The sequence below is a fragment of the Salvelinus fontinalis genome, chromosome 8 (assembly GCF_029448725.1).
Source record: "Salvelinus fontinalis isolate EN_2023a chromosome 8, ASM2944872v1, whole genome shotgun sequence".
Lineage (NCBI taxonomy): Eukaryota > Metazoa > Chordata > Actinopteri > Salmoniformes > Salmonidae > Salvelinus > Salvelinus fontinalis.
In genome coordinates this window covers 4,266,806-4,273,631 of record NC_074672.1, presented here as the reverse complement: position 1 = coordinate 4,273,631, position 6,826 = coordinate 4,266,806, and positions in this window count along the sequence as shown.

Below are 6,826 nucleotides of genomic sequence, written 5' to 3'. Positions count from 1 at the left end.
ACTTTGCAGTATATGTTTTTTAAATAGATTTTTTCTTACATTGTTAGCCCAGAAAAGATTAAGCGTTATTACATACAGCCGGGAAGAACTATTAGGTATCAGAGCGGCGTCAATTTACCAGCACTATGACCAGGAATATGACTTTCCTGAAGTGGATCCTTTGACTGAACTACCCAGGGCATTTGAGTTGATTCCAGAGGCTGACACAAACCATGCCGCCAGAGAAGAGGTAGATGGAGCAGTCTTCTGGTCAGACTTTGAAGGCGCACACACCACCCACCGCTTCAGAGTATATTACTCGCTAATGCACAGTCTCTAGATAACAAGGTATATAAAATTAGGGCAAGGGTTACTTTCCAGAGAGACATCAGGGATTGTAAAATACTCTATTTCACAGAAACATGGCTCTCTCGGGATATACTGTCGGAGTCGATACAGCCACCTGGATTCTTTGTACGTCGCGCTGACAGGAATAAACATCTCTCCGGGAAGAAGAAGGGCGGGAGGGTGTATGTTTCATGATTAAAGACTAGTGTAATTGTAACAACATACAGGAACTCAAGTCCATTTGTTCACCTGACCAGAATTCCTCACAATCAAATGCCGACCGTATTATCTCCCAAGAGAATTGTCCTTGGTTATCGTCAAAGCCGTGTATATCCACCCTCAAGCCAATACCATGACAGTACCACGTCCACCCTCAAGCCAATACCACGACAATACCACCCTCAAGGAACTTCACTGGACTATGCAAACTAGAAACCATAGATCTCGAGGCTGCATTTATTGTAGCTGGCAATTTTAACAATGCAAATTTGAGAACAAGGCTACCTTAATTCTATCAGCATATTGACTGTAGTACGCATGCTGGCTCTGGATCACTGCTACACTAACTTCCGCAATGCATATGTCACGATGTGCGCAACTGGTTGAAGGTAAGTCAGGTGCAGGAGAGCAGAGATGGGTGATAACAGGCGCACTTTATTCATGCCCAAGGAAAACAGCGATAACGCCCAAAGTACACAAACGGTACAATAAACAAAACACACGGGTGAAACACATACCCGGCGCTAACCAGCCTGATGAGAACCACGTAACAAACAAACAATTCCACACACAGAGATGGGGGGAACAGAGGGTAATATACATTTAGTCAGATGAGGGAATGTGAACCAGGTGTGCGGATAACCAAGACAAAACAAATGGAAAATGAAAGGTGGAGCGGCGATGGCTAGAAGACCGGTGACTTCACAAAATAGATGACATCATGAGGAGGAAAATTATGTGAATATATTGAAGCAACATCTCAAGACATCAGTCAGGAAATTCAAGCTTGGTCGCAAATAGGTCTTCCAAACGGACAATGACCCCAAGCATACTTTCAAAGTGACAAACCTGACTCAGTTACACCAGCTCTGTCAGGAGGAATGGGCCAAAATTCACCCAACTTATTGTGGGAAGCTTGTGGAAGGTTACCCGAAACGTTTGACCCAAGTTAAACAATTTAACCTTTACCGCTCCAGCGTTCCGCCAGCGGAACTCCTCCCACATTCCACTGAAAAGGCAGAGCGCGAAATTGAAAATATATATTTTTGAAATATAATATACAGCAAATGAAAGGTACACATCTTGTGAATCCAGCCAACATGTCCGATTTTTAAAATGTTTTACAGCGAAAACAGCACGTATATTTATGTTAGCTCACCACCAAATACAAAGAAGGACAGACATTTTTCACAGCACAGGTAGCATGCACAAAGCCAACCTAACTAACCAAGAATCAACCAAACTAACCAAGAAACAACTTCATCAGATGACAGTCTTATAACATGTTATACAATAAATCTATGTTTTGTTCGAAAAATGTGCATATTTGAGGTATAAATCCGTTTTACATTGCAGCTACCGTCAAAAATAGCACCGAAGCAGCCAGAGTAATTATAGAGACCAATGTGGAATACCTAAATACTCATCATAAAACATTTCTGAAAAATGCATCGTGTACAGCAAATGAAAGACAAGCATCTTGTGAATCCAGCCAATATTTCAGATTTTTTAAGTGTTTTACAGCGAAAACACAATATAGCATTATATTAGCTTACTACAATAGCCTACCACACAACCGCATTCATTCATCAAGGCACGTTAGCGATAGCAATAGGCACGTTAGCGTTAGCGAATAAACCAGCAAAATATATTCATTTTCACTAACCTTCATAAACCTTCCTCAGATGACAGTCCTATAACATCAGGTTATACATACACTTATGTTTTGTTCGAAAATGTGCATATTTAGAGCTGAAATCAGTGGTTATCCATTATGCTAACGTAGCTTCCTTTTCCCAGAATGTGCGGATATTTATATTAGACTCTCACCTATTCTGACCAAATAGCTATTCATAAACATTACAAAAAAATACATGTTGTATAGGAAATGATAGATCCATTAGTTCTTAATGCAATCGCAGTGTTAGAATTCTAAAAATATCTTCATTACGACATAAGGCTTATGTTATAGCGAGAGAGTGGCCAAAACCTGGGCGCAAAACTACTAGTATACAGTTTGACAGATATATGAAATAGCATCCTAAAATGTTTCTTACTTTTGGTGATCTTCCATCAGAATGTTGGGCAAGGGGTCCTTTGTCCAGAACAGTCGTTGTTCGGATTTAGAACATTGTTTTTCCCTCTTGAATTAGCAAGCACACTGGCCAAGTGGCGCGAAGCTCTCCTTTCTGAAAAAATGCACACAACGCAACACGCCTAACGTCCCGAATAAATTTCAAAAATCTACATTTAAGTCATTTAGCAGACGCTCTTATCCAGAGCGACTTACAAATTGGAAAGTTCACCCTGGTCCCGCCGTGGGAATTGAACCCTGGTCCCCCCGTGGGAATTGAACCCACAACCCTATAGTTGCAAGCGCCACGCTCTACCAACTGAGCCACACGGCTCTAATAAAACTATATTGAAAAAACATACTTTACGATGATATTGTGACATGTATCAAATAAAATCAAAGCCGGAGATAGTAGTCGCCTATAATGACAGCTTTTCAGAAGGCAATTCCAGGTCCTTTCCAGGTCCTCCAGGTCCTCCAGAAAACAGGAAATGGATGACTCGTCGTGCCAAGAGGATATATTCCACCTCAGACCAAGATAAACACTTCATTTCTTCTCTCACTTCCTCTTGACATCTAGGGGAAGGTGTATGACGTGCATGTATACTCATACGTATCATGCCCATTTATAGGCAGGCCCTTGAACAGAGCATAATTTTCAGACTTTCCACATCCTGGTCAGAAAGTGTGCTGCCAAATGAGTTCTGTTTTACTCACAGACAAAATTCAAACGGTTTTAGAAACTAGAGAGTGTTTTAATATAGTAATAATAATATGCATATTGTACGAGCAAGAATTGAGTACGAGGCCGTTTAAATTGGGCACGTTTTTCCCCCAAAGTGACAACAGCGCCCTCTGTCCTCATCAGGTTATTAAAGGCAATGCTACCAAATACTAATTGAGTGTATGTAAACTTCTGACCCACTGTGAATGTGATGAAATAAATAAAAGCTGAAATAAATCATTCTCTCTACTATTGTTTTGACATTTCACACTCTTAAAATAAAGTGGTGATCCTAACTGACCAAAGACCGGGAAGTTTTACTCTAATTAAATGTCAGGAATTGTGAAAAACTGAGTTTAAATGTATTTGGCTAAGGTGTATGTAAACTTCCGACTTCAACTGAATATACTGTATTTTATACCATCTATTGCATCTTGCCTGTGCCACTCTGTCATTGTTCAACCATATAATTATATGTATATATTCTTATTCCATTCCTTTACTTAGATTTGTGTGTATTAGGTAGTTGTTGTGGAATTGTTAGATTACCTGTTAGATATCGCTGCACTGTCAGAACTAGAACAACAAGCATTTCGCTCCACTCGCAATAACATCTGCTAACCATGTTACCAATAACATTTGATTTGATTTGAGTAGAAAATTGGTTGGAAGTGCTGAGAATATAAACATTTTACTCCTACTCTTACGGGTAACAATTAAAGTTATGCATGACGCCTTTTTAGTCATGATGTCACGTTCCTGACCTATTTATGTTAGTTGTTATGTGTGTTAGTTGGTCAGGACGTGAGGTTGGGTGGGCATTCTATGTTTTCTGTTTCTGTGTTGGTTTTGGGTTGCCTGGTATGGCTCTTAATTAGAGGCATGTGTTTGGCGTTCCTCTAATTAAGAGTCATATTTAGGTAGGCGTTGTCACAGTGTTCGTTGTGGGTGATTGTCTTCCGTGTTTGTGTTATGTCTGCACCATACGGAACTGTATTCGGTTTGTTCGGTTTATGTAGTCTGTTTTCCATTCGTGCGTTCTTCGTGTTTATGTAAGTTCTCATGTTTAGGTCAGTCTACGTCGTTTGTTATTTTGTATCATTTCAAGTGTAGTTCGTGTTCGTTTTTCCGTCTTGTCATTAAATTCATTATGTGTTCAAACTTCGCTGCGCCTTGGTTCAATCCCTGCTCCTCTTCGGATGAAGAAGAGGAGGACAGCCGTTACAGAATCACCCACCACTCCAGAGCCAAGCAGCGGAGTCGACGGAGAAAGGGACGGGAAAACAAGGATTTCTGGACATGGGAGCAGATAATGAATGGAGAAGGTCCCTGGGCTAAGGCAGGAGAAAATCGCCGTTCTCAGGAAGAGAGGGAGGCAGCTAAAGCCCAGGAGCGGTGGTTTGAGGAGGCAGCAAGGAGACGTGGCTGGAAGCCCGAAAAGCCATGGGAGCAGCTGGAGGCACTGGGGAGTGCAGAGGCTACCGGAGAGAGGAACCGGAGCTATGAGGGAACGCGTCTGGCACGGAAGCCCGAAAAGCCCGTAAGTAATTCCCAAAAATTTCTTGGGGGGGGGCTAAGAGGTAGTGGGCCAAGGGCAGGTAGGAGACCTGCGCCCACTTCCCAGGCTTACCGTGGAGAGCGGGAGTACGGGCAGGCGCCGTGTTACGCAGTAGAGCGCACGGTGTCTCCTGTACGAGTGCATAGCCCAGTGCGGGTTATTCCACCTCCCCGCACTGGTAGGGCTAGATTGGGTATTGAGCCAGGTGTCATGAGGCCGGCTCAACGCGTCTGGTCTCCAGTGCGTCTCCTCGGGCCGGCATACATGGCACCTGCCTTACGCATGGTTTCCCCGGTTCGCCTACATAGCCCGGTGCGGGTTATTCCACCTCCCCGCACTGGTCGGGCAACCGGGAGTATTCAACCAGGTAAGGTTGGGCAAGCTCAATGCTCAAGAGTGCCAGTACGCCTCCACGGTCCGGTATTTCCGGCACCACCTCCCCGCCCCAGCCTAGTACCTACAGTGTCTACACTACGCACTAGGCTACCAGTGCGTATCCTGAGCCCTGTTCCTCCTCCACGCACTCTCCCTGTAGTGCGTGTATCTAGCCCAGTGCCTCCAGTTCCGGCCCCACGCACTAAGCTACCAGTGCGTCTCCAGAGCCCTGTACAAACTGTATCTTCTCCCCCTACTAATCCTGATGTGCTTGTCCTCAGCCCGGCGTCACCAGTGCCGGTACCACGCATCAGTTACAGAGTGGGCTTTGAGAATACAGTGTGCCCTGTTCCTGCTCCCCGCACTAGTAGGAAGGTGCTTATCCTTAGCCCGGTGCCTCCAGTTCCGGCACCACGCACCAGGTCTACAGTGCACCGTATCCGGCCAGAGCCATCCGTCTCCCCAGCGCCATCTGAGCCATCCGTCTCCCCAGCGCCATCTGAGCCATCCGTCTCCCCAGCGCCATCTGAGCCATCCGTCTCCCCAGCGCCGTCTGAGCTATCCGTCTGCCATGAGCCTGCAAAGCCGCCCGTCTGCCATGAGCCTGCAAAGCCGCCCGTCTGCCATGAGCCTACAGAGCCATCCACCAGACAGGAGCCGCTAGAGCCGTCAGCCAGACAGGAGCCGCTAGAGCCGTCAGCCAGACAGGATCCGCCAGAGCCGCCAACCAGACAGGATCTGCCAGAGCCGCCAACCAGACAGGATCTGCCAGAGCCGCCAACCAGACAGGATCTGCCAGAGCCGCCAACCAGACAGGATCTGCCAGAGCCGCCAGCGAGCCATGAGCAGCCAGAGCCGTCAGAGAGCCATGAGCAGCCAGAGCCGTCAGAGAGCCATGAGCGTCGAGAGCCGTCAGCCTGCCATGAGCGTCGAGAGCCGTCAGCCTGCCATGAGCGTCGAGAGCCGTCAGCCTGCCATGAGCGTCGAGAGCCGTCAGCCTGCCATGAGCGTCGAGAGCCGTCAGCCTGCCATGAGCGTCGAGAGCCGTCAGACAGCCATGAGCGTCGAGAGCCGTCAGCCAGCCATGAGCGTCGAGATTCGTCAGTCAGCCATGAGCTGCCCTTCAGCCTGAAACGGCTAGATACCCAGAACTGCCCATCAGTCCAGAGCTGTCTCTCTGTCCGGAGCTGCCTTTCAGTCCGGAGTTGCCCCTCTATCCTGATCTCCCTCTCTATCTTGATCTACCTCTATATTCTTATCTATCCCTCTGTCTTGATTTATCTCTCTGTCCCGGTGCTGTCCTTATTAGTGATGTTATTAAGAGGATTTTGTGGGGGTAAAAAGAGGGTGGACATTCTTAGAGGGAGGAAGCTAGGATGGATTATGGTGGGGTGGGGAACTCGCCCGGAGCCTGAGCCACCACCGTGGTTAGATGCCCACCCAGACCCTCCCCTAGACTTTGTGCTGGTGCGTCCGGAGTTCGCACCTTGTGGGGGGGGTAATGTCACGTTCCTGACCTATTTATGTTAGTTGTTATGTGTGTTAGTTG